The 12,693-nt window shown below is 34.5% G+C and overlaps 2 non-coding genes across 2 annotated transcripts; both read right to left on the bottom strand.

Moving 5' to 3' along the window:
- Positions 1-3,962: 3,962 nt before the first annotated feature.
- TRNAF-GAA (transfer RNA phenylalanine (anticodon GAA)) lies at positions 3,963-4,035 on the bottom strand. The gene has a single exon. It is a non-coding gene; the product is annotated as a tRNA-Phe (tRNA).
- Positions 4,036-9,587: 5,552 nt separating this feature from the next.
- Positions 9,588-9,659, bottom strand: TRNAQ-UUG (transfer RNA glutamine (anticodon UUG)). The gene has a single exon. It is a non-coding gene; the product is annotated as a tRNA-Gln (tRNA).
- Positions 9,660-12,693: the final 3,034 nt, after the last annotated feature.

The raw sequence follows: 12,693 nt of genomic DNA, 5'->3' as shown, positions 1-12,693 counted from the left end.
TATAACAAGGGCATTTGGTCTAGTGGTATGAAAGTTTGATTCTCAAAATGCCCCTTCATGAGATTGTAGTATGAAATACATTTACCAAGTAAATAAACACATTAAAATAACACAAGTGACACGTATGTAAACTATGTTATTAATATTTTATTTCTATTACATCTTTCCTTATTTATGAAATAATGAGCGTAGATATTTTTTCATTTTTACAATTATTGATGACGGGAGGTTTAGGGTTTTCTGATGTAAGAATCGTGGGGATGTAGTTAAGATAGTAGAGCGCTCACTTCTGATGTGGAAAGTACGGGGTTGATACCTTGCATCTCCAAATGAATCGATCACTAAATATATTATTTCTTTTCAATTTTTTCTTATTTACGACATAATGAGCAGGGATAGTTTTTCATGTCACTATTATTGATGACAAGACGTTTAAGATTTTGTGACATAAGAATCGTGGGGATGTAGCTCAAATGGTAGACCGCTTGCTTTGCATGCGAGAGGTACGGGGATAGATACCACGCATCTCCAAAATAAAACTATCTATTATTAAATATATTATTGAAAGTTATTTCTTTCCAATTTTTCCTTATTCATGACAGGTTCAGTAGCGATATTCTTCATTTTCACTATTATTGATGATGGAAAATTTAGGGTTTTGTGATGCAAGAATTGTGGGGATGTAGCTTCGCTTAGCATGTGAGAGGTACGACTTAGCATACGAGAGGTACGAGGATCGATACCTCGCATCTCCAAAAGAAACTATTTATTATTAATATTTTATTTCTATTCAATATTTTCTTATTTATGACATAATATGCAGAGATAATTTTTCATTTTCACAATTATTGATGAAGCGACGTTTAGGGTTTTTTGATGTAAGAATCATAGGGATGTAGTTCAAATGGTAGAGCGTTCATTTCCCATGTGGAAAGTACAGGGATCAATACCTTGCATCTCCGATTGAATCGATTACTAAATATGTTATTTCTTTTCAATTTTTTCTTATTTAGGACATATTGAGCAAGGATAGTTTTTCATTTTCACTATTATTGATGACGAAATGTTTAGGACTTTGTGACATTGGAATTGTGGGGATATAGCTTAGATGGTAGAGCACTCGCTTTGCATGCGAGAGGTATGGGGATCGATACCCTGCATCTCAAGATTTTCTTCATTTTCACTATTATTGATGATGGGAATTTGAGGGTTTTATCATGCAACAATTGTGGGGATGTAGCTCCGGATGTGGCTTATGATGGGAAATGTTTTATGATGCAAGAATTGTGGATTTTCTTCATTTTCACTACTATTGATGATGGGAATTTGAGGGTTTTATCATGCAACAATTGTGGGGATGTAGCTCCGGATGTGGCTTATGATGGGAAATGTTTTATGATGCAAGAATTGTGGATTTTCTTCATTTTCACTATTATTGATGATGGGAATTTGAGGGTTTTATCATGCAACAATTGTGGGGATGTAGCTCCGGATGTGGCTTATGATGGGAAATGTTTTATGATGCAAGAATTGTGGGGATGTAGCTTATGATGAGAAATTTAGGGTTTTATGATGCAAGAATTGTGGGGATGTAGCGTATGATGGAAAATTTAGGGTTTTAGCTTATGATGGGAAATTTAGGGTTTTATGATGCAAGAATTGTGGGGTTGTAGCGTATGATGGAAAATTTAGGGTTTTATGATGCAAGAATTGTGGGGATGTGGCTTATGATGGGAAATTTAGGGTTTTATGATGCAAGAATTGTGGGGATGTAGCTTAGATGGTAGAGCTCATTTAACATGCAATGGTAGAGCTCATTTAACATGCAAGAGGTAAGGGGATATCCCGCATCTCCAAAAGAAACTATTTGTTATTAACATTTTACTTTTATTCAACCTTTCCTTATTTATGACATAATTAGCGGAGATATTTTTTCATTTTCACTAGAATTGATGACAGAACATTTAGGATTTTCTTATATAAGTATTGTGGGAATGTAGCTTAGATGGTAGATTGCTTGCTTAGCATGCGAGAGGTACAGGGATCGGATCGATACCTCATATCTCCAAAAGAAACTATTCGTTATTACTTTATTTCTATTCAATTTTTCCTTATTTATGACATAATGAATAGCGTTATTTTTTTATTTTCACTATTATTGATGATGAGATGTTTAGGATTTTGTGACATAAGAATCTTGAGGATATAGCTTAGATGGTAGAGCGTTTGCATCCCATGTGAGAACAACTGGGATCGATACGAGGCATCAACAAAGGAAACGATTACCAAATATATTAGTTCTTTTAAATTTTTCCTTATTTACGACATAATGAGCGGGGATAGTTTTTCACTTTCAATATCATTGATGACGGGAAGTTTAGAGTTTTTTTTGATGTAAAATCGTGGGAATGTAGCATACGAGAGATACGGGGATCATAAAAATGAGTCATTTTCCTAAATGTCTTATAGAGCATTTATAGTCAAATAAATAAAGAATTTGGAATCCACGCTATCTTTAGATCAGCTATCCACTCTAACATTAAAATGAAAATTCATCTCTAAATTTAGATAAGATAGTGGTGTGGTGAAGGTGGAACGAACACGTGACCTTCAAATCTTCAATATTACGGTCTCCCAACTAAGCTATCCCCTATAACATCGAAAATGAAAATTCTATCCCCTATAACATTGAAAATGAAAATTCTGAAATTTTATAAAGAAATAATCACTAAATTTAGATTAAATAGTCAAGTAATTTTAAAAAGAAATAATCACACATTTTAGATTGAATATCTAGGTTATGCAAGTTAGTCAACTTGAATTTGGTGGGGTGAACGTGGATCAAACACGCGACTTTCAGATCTTCAGTGACGCTCTCCAAACTGAGCTATCCCCACTAACATTAAAAATAAAAATTCATTGGTAAAGATATTTTCACTACTTCATTGAGATTTTAAAAAGAAATAATCACTAAGTTTAGATTGAATAGCCAAGTTATGCAACTTAGTCAACTTGAATCAGGTGCGGTGAACGTGGATCAAACACGTGACCTTGAGATCTACAGTGACGCTCTCCCAACTAAGCTATCCCCACTAACATTAAAAATGAAAACTCATTAGTAAGGTATTTAGCTAATTCATTGATATTTTAAAAAGAAATAATCACTAATTTTAAATTGAATAGTTAGGAGTCAAGTTATGTGACATGAATCAGGTGCAGTGAAACCGAGTTATCTTCGCTAATATTTGAAAAAAAAAAAATCATAAGTAAAGGTATTTCTGTTAATTCATTATTTATTGAAATTTTAAAAATAAATAATAACTAAATTTTTATTGAATAGTCAGCTTATGCAAATGGAAACAGGTGCGGTGAACGTGGAGATTAAACAAACACGTCACCTTCAAATCTTTAGTTTGACACTCTCCCAACTGAGCTATCCCTGCTAAAGTTAAAAATAAAAATTCAGAAGTAAAGATATTACCACTAATTCATTATATTTTAAAAAGATAGTCAGCTTATGCAAATGGAAACAGGTGCGGTGAACGTGGAGATTAAACAAACACGTCACCTTCAAATCTTTAGTTTGACACTCTCCCAACTGAGCTATCCCTGCTAACGTTAAAAATAAAAATTCAGAAGTAAAGATATTACCACTAATTCATTATATTTTAAAAAGATAGTCAGCTTATGCAAATGGAAACAGGTGCGGTGAACGTGGAGATTAAACAAACACGTCACCTTCAAATCTTTAGTTTGACACTCTCCCAACTGAGCTATCCCTGCTAACGTTAAAAATAAAAATTCATAAGTAAAGATATTTCCAATAATTCATTATATTTTAAAAAGAAATAATAATCAACTAAACTATAAGGTGCAACTTAGTCAACCTATACTAGTTGGATAAAAAACGGTATAATCACTAATTTTGAAAAGAAAAGTCAAATTATGCAACGTGAACCAAGTGCGGTGAACGTGGATCAAACACGTGACCTTTAGATCTTCAATCTGACGCTCTCCCAACTGAGCTATCCCCGCAATCATTAGAAATGAAAATTTATCAGTAAAGATATTTTCGCTGATTCATTGAGATTTTAAAAAGAAATAATGACTAATTTCTTATTGAATAGTCAACACGACCTTCAAATCTGACGCAAACTGAGCTATCACCGCTGACATTAAAAATGAAAGTTTTTAAGTAAAGATATTTCCGCTAATTAATTGAATAGTCAAATTGTGCAACCATGGAACGAACACGAGACCTTCAGATCTTCAATCTAACGCTCTCTCAACTGAGCTATCCACACTAACGTTAAAAATGAAAATTTATTAGGAAAGGTATTTTCGCTAATTCATTGAAATTTTAAATAGAAATAATCACTAATTTTTCATAAGATATTCAAGTTATCCAACTTGTATAAGGTGCGGTGAACTAGAACACGTTAGGTATTTCCGATAATTCATTGAGATTTCAGAAAGGAATAATGACTAGTTTTAGATTGAATAGTCGAGTTATGCAACTAGAATCAGGTGCGGTGAACGTGGAGATCAAACACGTGACCTTCAAATCTTCAGTCTGACGCTCTCCCAACAGAGCTATCCCCGCTAATATTAAAAATGAAAATTCATAAGTAAAGATATTTCCGCTAATTCATTATGTTTAAAAAATAAATAATCACTAATTTTAAATTGAATAATCAAGTTATGTTTTTAGATTGTATAGTCAAGTAATAAACTTGTATTAGGTGCGTTGAACGTGGATAAAACACGTGTGACCTTCAAATCTTCAGTCTAACAATCTCCCAACTGAGCTACTTTTGCTAACATTAAAAATGAATATTCATCAGTAAAGGCAATAGTATTAGACCGAGATGCAAGATTTAAGTCTCGCTTCTGGAAAATTCAACAAAAGGCATTGGGTACGCAGTTATAGTACGACATTCCACCCATAAAAAGATGGTCAAACAGAAATGCTCAAGCAAATATTGGAAGACATGTTGAGGGTACATGTGATGAATTTTGCAGGAAGTTGGGATAAGTACCTACCCCTTATGAAATTCGCTTATAATAATACTTGCCAAGCCACCATACAAATGGCCACATACGAGGTTCTCTATGGACGAAGATTTCGATCCCCTATCTTTTGGGAAGAAGGGGGGCAAACGACAACTATTGGGCAAGAGCTGGTGCAAATTACCAACGTCGTAGTCCAGAAGATTAAAGCTAGGATACAAACCGCACAAGAGAGAAAAGCTATGCAGACCTAATGTGCAAGGACATGGAATTGTAGGTAGGGGATCATATATTCCTAAAGGTAGCACCCCATGAGAGGGGTGCTCAGGTAGGGTAAAAAGGGGAAGCGAAGCCCTAGGTTTATCCATCCCTTCGATATATTAGAAAGGATTGGATCTGTGGCCTATAGAATCGGACAATGCCCAAACTTGTCTACAGTACTTAATATCTTTCATGTATCCATACTACGGAAGTATACCCTAGATCGTTCGCACGTACTGGCTCATGAAACTCTCTTCTTGAGAGATGACCTAACGTATAAAGAAGACCCAATTCAAATAATAGACAAGAAAGTCAAATGATTGAGAAACAAGGAAATCTCTCTTGTTAAGGTCCTATGGAAGAATCATAGAGTAGAAGAAGCCACTTGGGGAACAGAAGGCAAATAAGAACCTTGTACCCTGACCTATTTTAGAATAAGCACTTTCGATGACCGAAAATTTTCAAAGGAGAGGAGAATTTGCAACACTCAAGGTCTCCAATAAGAGATAGTGTATAATCCCTACTAGGTTGTATCTAGAAGCAAAGAACAAGTAAAATTGAAAAAACATGGAGAAAATGGTACTTTTTCTCATTTTTATAAACATCCTGAATCATTACATTTTTTATAGAAGAAAAATTACAAGGTGCTTAAAAAAGGAAGGCTCCGATCGGAGAAGACTTTTCTGGCAGAAGATTTAGAAAAATCAAGAATGAAAGAGGTCCTGAAAGTGCTAGTAGATTTTCACACCAATTAGTCAACGTTAGGTTACCCTCTAATGTTTTCCTAAGCTAAAACCTCAACTCCTAAAGCCTAACCCATGACATTATGTAATGTAACGTTAGGAGTAAGACATGTTCATGAAACGTTATGGTTTGGTTACGTATCGAAGCGCTATGGGTATGACAGATTGATAAAAATGTTATCACTAAGGTACATTCAGGTAACGACACAACTATGATTTGTCTAAGGACGTTAAGGCTATGATAAATTAGGGAAGGATATAACCACAAAGTTTTTACGATATGATATGATTATGATACGACATGTGAATGACAGATATATATCCAACAAGTGTTAAAGAGGGACGTCAGAATAAATTATTCTCAAGCTTTCTTTACATCGGTCAAAGAGTATTTGATATGAACCAAGAGACATCAATCATACAATATACTTTAATGAAGTTGTGAAGAAAAGGTTGTCAAAATTATCAAAAGATGTTTCAATTCATGCTACATTGAAGAAGAATGAAGTTTGATTGTTGTAAATTTTGGATGAGTTACAATTTAGAGTAATTTAGAGTTATTGTATTTTAAGACTTTTAATTTACTTTTAAGTTACAATTACATAATGGTTAATTATGACCATTATGTATGAAGGTTACAACTAAACCCAAAGCATAGAAAGGAAAAAAAATTAAAGGATTAAGCAAGAACAAAGGACTTAGTCAGGTCACTCGTGTACCTTAACAAGTGATTGCAAGGAGTTAAAAGGCCTTTTGAAAAAGATTGGAAAGGAAAAAGTAAATCAAAAGGGCAAAAAAGTCATTTTATCAATTATCAAGAATCTTTCCCGATTTGTAATTCCTTATCTAGAAGGAATCTCAAGATTCAGAAAAAGGGAAAAATGATAAAAGAGGGATGATAAATTTGTAGAAAAATTATGGATTTTTGGAGAAAAATAATAATAAAATATTCAGAAAGTGGCAAATTACCAAAATACCCCTAGAAGACTGGATAATTACAGAAATACCACTCTAATTCGAATAAGAGCATCTACCGTGACCATCCGGGAAAAATCTTTCGAACTCAAATCTCAACCGTCAGATCTCCTCCAAAATTTGATATGATCTAGAACGAACACGCACGGATCATCACGTCCAACGACTTGTATTCAAAGCCATGGTCGGTAAGGCTATGATCGGAGTTGATATCTCCAAAAAATTATCCAGAAAGTTTGAACTCTAAATAACGAAGATTCTGGAGCTCTCAATGTCGGTTTAAGCTCCTCCTATAAGGTCGGAAGTAGGAGCAACAATACGGAATAAGAATCGAGAAAGGTCAATCCCCCAATTGAAGGCAATAAGCATTTAGATTGTGGATCTCCTACTCTCAGATTTCTTCCAAATTCGAGAGCAATCCTCCACCATTTCTCTTCAAACTTCTAAATAACGAAGAATCTGGAGCTCTCAATGTCAGTTTAAGCTCCTCCTATAAAGTCTGAAGTAGGAGAAACAATACGGAATAAGAATCGACAAAGGTCGATCCCCAAATCGAAGGCAATAAGCATTTAGATTATGGGTCTTCTACTCTCAGATTTCTTCCAAATTCGAGAGCAATCCTCCACCATTTCTCTTCAAACTTATTCCTACCGTTTCTCAACAAGATTACCCACAAGTTCTATGAAGGAATAGAGTGCTGAAAGTGCCCAGAAACCATTCCCCCAATTCAATATGTCATTGAAGAACTTCAAGAAAAACTTGGAAATCCAATTCGAGGATACATGATGACTCGTCGAGCAAGAATGATTCCAATCAGTTTCTGCATCTCCAAGGAATGCTTCCATAGAAGACCACGAAGAAAAATAACCTCGAGAGCGTGCCAAATTGAAGAAAATAGGTTTCGAAATTAAATTGGGGATAAGAGTCAAAATTCCTATCTACGATCTCTTTTCCTTCAAATTAAGGATTCCTCTAGCTTCAGAGGAAGATGTTGAGTAAACTTGATGAAGGAATCGAGAGCTGAGACATCGTAGATCAAGCTACCCATGAGATCGAAAATCTGGCATTTCGAGCGAGTTGCATACCGATAATGATTTTTAGAAATTAAGATCCTACACTCAAAGACGTTCCTCCAAACCAATTCCTTTAGCCTGTAGATAGGATATGGAAGGGGTTCAATGAAGAAATAGGGCATTGAAACCCCTAGAATCGGCTACCCAATAAGAAATCCTTTGTTTTATCTCCTACGATAAATCAGATTTTGGATGAACTTTGGTAACGAATATCTTAGGCTACGATCCACGAGAAGTTATCAAATAAATCCTTAGCCCTTTCTTGTAACATCCATCTTTAAGTTTCACGAAGAAATCGAGGAGAGAAATGCTGTAAATGTGGCTGTACATGCCGAGTTTCAGATGGCGGCGATGCGAAAAATGCGCATCTTCTTCCTGTTTAGAGGAAGAAAACGATTATACGGCCAGTTCAACTAAACTGTCCAAGTCAACTCAAAATTTGACATTTTCTCTAGTTTTCTCCGTAGATCTTATTTTATGAAATGTTGTATGAATTCTTATCCCGAGAGGTTATATAAGGTAATGAAGTTTGGGAGTTATTGGAAAACTTTAGTTATCGAAACCAAGATATGGGAGAAAATGCTCATCACGATTCATATGACTTTACCTCCTAGGATAACTAAAGTGGTATCCCTGAAATAATAGATTCCCCAGATGTACCCTTGGTCTCTAATAGATACTACATGCACAATATAATGCTGGGCTATTCCTAAGAACTTATATGTTCCAAGCTTGACCCAAGACGTTATGCATAAACCTAGGATCACCAAGAATCCAAGAAAACACCTAGGTTAATGCAAACATCATGCTTAACAAGTTGCTAGGATCCATGCCTGAAGTAACCATTATCTCACTTCATGAAGTGTACCGCGAGGCCTAAATCAGATGCCCTGCACCACGATTTGCTAGCAGGATGCCACGATTATGACAACGCCACCTATGCACTCATGGGGAGAAAATTAAGAGTACTTCGGAAGAGTTTTCATGGTTAAAATACGATGCATGACATGACAACCTTTAAGGTTTAGTTGGGATGCAATGGTATATGTACCATGAGTAGAATTCCATGATGAACTTATTATCTCCCTCCCCTAAATGAGATGCCCTGCATCGTGGTTAAAATACGACAACCTCCCTCACCTAAATGAGATGCCCTGCATCGTGGTTAAAATACGATAACCTCTAAGGTTTAGTTCCTGAAAAGGAAACAAGAAATCATATTATCCTAGCTCAAGGTAAATTACAAGTCATATTATCATAGCTCAAGGTAAATTACAAGTCATATTATCCTAGCTCAAGGTAAATTACAAGTCATATTATCCTAGCTCAAGGTAAATTACAAGTCATATTATCCTAGCTCAAGGTTTAGACATGCTCTAAATTACCAACTATTTTCAGTAAGGGTCTATTTTATAGAATTTGTGTTTTCGCATCGAATCGAATGCTAGGTAACACCCTTTTGTTTTAAAATGTCTTGTGTTGTCGTTCCATATTCTATGTTTTCGCATCAAGGTCCATTTCTTAAAGGTCCTACCGGGAGTTGAACCCTAATCGTTGGATTCAAAGTCCAAAGTGTTAACCACTACACCATAGAACCCCTTGTAAAAATTGATTTTGGAATGGTTTTCCTATTTTATGCAGATTCCACAAGAAGAGAGATCCTATCACGAGTCAAACTCAAGTTATTGGATTCAAAGTTCTAGAGCTGTTTTATCTAACTCGTTGTGATCTTGAGCACCTTTAGAGTGGTTGCAGAAGTAACCCTCCAGTGTTGATTGAAGCTCTTGGAGAACATGTAATTTTATATATTTCTTATAGTTAATTTATATATTGTTATATATTACAAACAAATTGAAATAATACTTTACATCCCAGTCTATCTTTCTTCCGTGCAAAACTTAACATGAAAACTATATTATTTCAATATTCACTCGAGAAACATGGGGTGAAAACTATATTATTTCAAACCCTCCATTATTGCTTCTACTTTGCGTGAAAATGCTTCCACTAAATCATGTTACTAACTAGATTGTTTGGTTCGGTTCAATTCTTGGGTCCACTAGATTGAATCGACCTAGCTCAATTAAACTCTTGATAATATAAAAATCATAAGTTTCTTAAATTACTTTAACTTAAAAGCTTAACCCCTAATTTTTTTAGAATGTTTAGCTTTGTGTCTAGTTGATCTCTAAATGCTTAGAAGTATCTAATAAGACTTCTATTTAAGGAACTTTTCTCTATAAAAGAGGTAAGACTTCACGTTTATTATTAAGGAATTTCAAATGAGTGATTTGATATATCACATAGGACAAAATATTTATTTGTTTCAAATATCTTAGGTTGACCATTCTCTTTTGTCAAGTATTTTGAATATTATCATTGTGAATTACTAATGGCATTAGATTGAATCTTAGTAACAACAATATCCCAAAACTCAGTAACCATGACATCAAAATTAATACTTTAATTTCATCTTCAAAATTTATTTCCACTTAACTCAGTTCACTGATAATCACAAATATTTACAACCTTAAAAGGTAAAATTATAAGAAGTGCAAGAGAAAAGTGCTTAAAATAGTTTCAAAATATAGAAAAAAAAAATAGTAGGAATTGGTCAAAGTCAACATCAACATCCATTGATCACTTATGGCACAGCACAAAACAGATGAGAGTAACATTTTTTTTTATTTCTCAACTATATTAGGCCCTTTGGTTTATTGGCTTTATAAGATGGAGACCTTGTAAACATGAAGTTTTCTATGTTTGAAATAAATTTGGTTGATTGTTTTCTGGTCAGCATTGATACCATCAAAACTTATTTATTTCTTTGAAATGTTTGAGCTTACCATTTATATGTTTTCATTATTCTACTTTGCATTTAGAAATGAAGCAAAATTAGTCTGAGGGTTTTAGGCAGATTGTTATAATTCTAATTTTTAACTAAAAAAAAAATTAGTCTGGTTGTCACGCTTAAAACTACCCTATAGGTATAATCGACCTATTATCCTTCCACCAATAGGAGAAAAAGGCAACGTTACTATGTGAAACTAGTTTCATGTCATTTATTCAACAATAAGGGTGTTAGCATGCATTTGGAAATGAACCCATATTTAAAAAATTTAGATAAAATAGAAAAGAATTGTTATCTCAAAGACAATGATACTATGTGAAACTAGCATCAACTTAACTCTTAGGGGCGGTAAACCAACGGTTCCTTCACCCAAGACCCATGGCCCAACTCCCAATATGGAAGGGATAATCTAGAGAATTATTCCAAGAACCCTAACGGATGGGTTACAAACTCACATTATCAAGCTCGACAACAAACAATGTCGCCGGCAAACTTAGTAAGACTACATGAAATTACTAATATATCAATGTAGGAAGAATAAAAATAGGATTTTAATATTTAAGAGAGCTCTTCCTTTTTATTTAAGATTTTAATATTTAAGAAAAGAGAAAATGTATAAAAATAGGAGACATTTTATAGATTTAGGAGAAAGTGAAAACAAAAAGGGAGTCATGACCCATTTTCAGTGGGTTCTTGAAGCACGGATTGCAAGTTAAAGAAGGTTGAAAACAAAGTAAAATGTTTTATCGAAATAAAAAAAATTAAAATATAATGAACATATATATTTACATTGTACTTAGTAAGTCGCTAAGTTTTTAACCATGTTCATAGTGGGTAAGGGAGTCATGACCCATTTTCGGTGGGTTCTCGAAGCACGGATTGCAAGTTAAAGAAGGTTGAAAACAAAGTAAAATGTTTTATCGAAATAAAAAAAATTAAAATATAATGAACATATATATTTACATTGTACTTAGTAAGTAAGTAGCTAAGTTTTTAACCATGTTCATCGTGGGTGCTTGGTACCACACTATTTTCTTAATGATTAAATTGGTTCTTGTCCGAGAATAGTGGCCCTTAGGTTCTAAGTGATGGAGGACTTTGGAATAAGGTTTGGAATCGTTAATTATTCTTATCTCTTTTCCTTTATTCTTATCTCTTTTCCTTCAGACACTCGGTGGTCGGGAGTAAATCGAATAAAGTGTCTGTCCAAATAAAAGGGCCCAACCAGATTCGAACTAATAAATGCTCTATCACTGAGCAATGGACCCATTTTGCATGATTTCAACCTTAGTGACCCCTTCTACAGAGTGTCAGTCCAAAAGTGTAAAAAGTGTCTGTCCAAAATAAAAGGGCCCAACCAAGTTCAAACGGGTGACGAGTCAAATTCTCTACCACTAAGCCATGGATCCATTTTGTAAGATTTTAGCCTTGGTGACCCCTTAGACATAGTGTCGGTCAAAAAAGTGTAACAAATTTTTATCCAAGATAGAAGGGCCCAACTAGGTTCAAATTGGTGACCTCTTGATCTGCAATCAAATGCTTTAACATTGAGCTATGGACCCATTTTGTATGATCTCAACCTTAGTGACCCCTTCTACAGATTATCGGTCCAAAAGTGACCCTACCGAATCAGCTATGGACCAATTTTGTATAATTTGGTGGATTACCTATCGGGAATTAAACACAGGTCGTTAGATTCAAAGTCGAAAGTGCTAACCACTACACCATAGAACCACTTGTTAAACTTTATTTTGGCAACGATTTTGATAAGCGCCAACAA

The sequence above is a fragment of the Cucurbita pepo genome, chromosome 10, assembly GCF_057944985.1.
Source record: "Cucurbita pepo subsp. pepo isolate OVF chromosome 10, ASM5794498v1, whole genome shotgun sequence".
In the NCBI taxonomy this organism is placed as follows: domain Eukaryota; kingdom Viridiplantae; phylum Streptophyta; class Magnoliopsida; order Cucurbitales; family Cucurbitaceae; genus Cucurbita; species Cucurbita pepo.
Note: the sequence above shows the minus strand (reverse complement) of the source record. Positions and strands in the feature narration are given on the sequence as shown.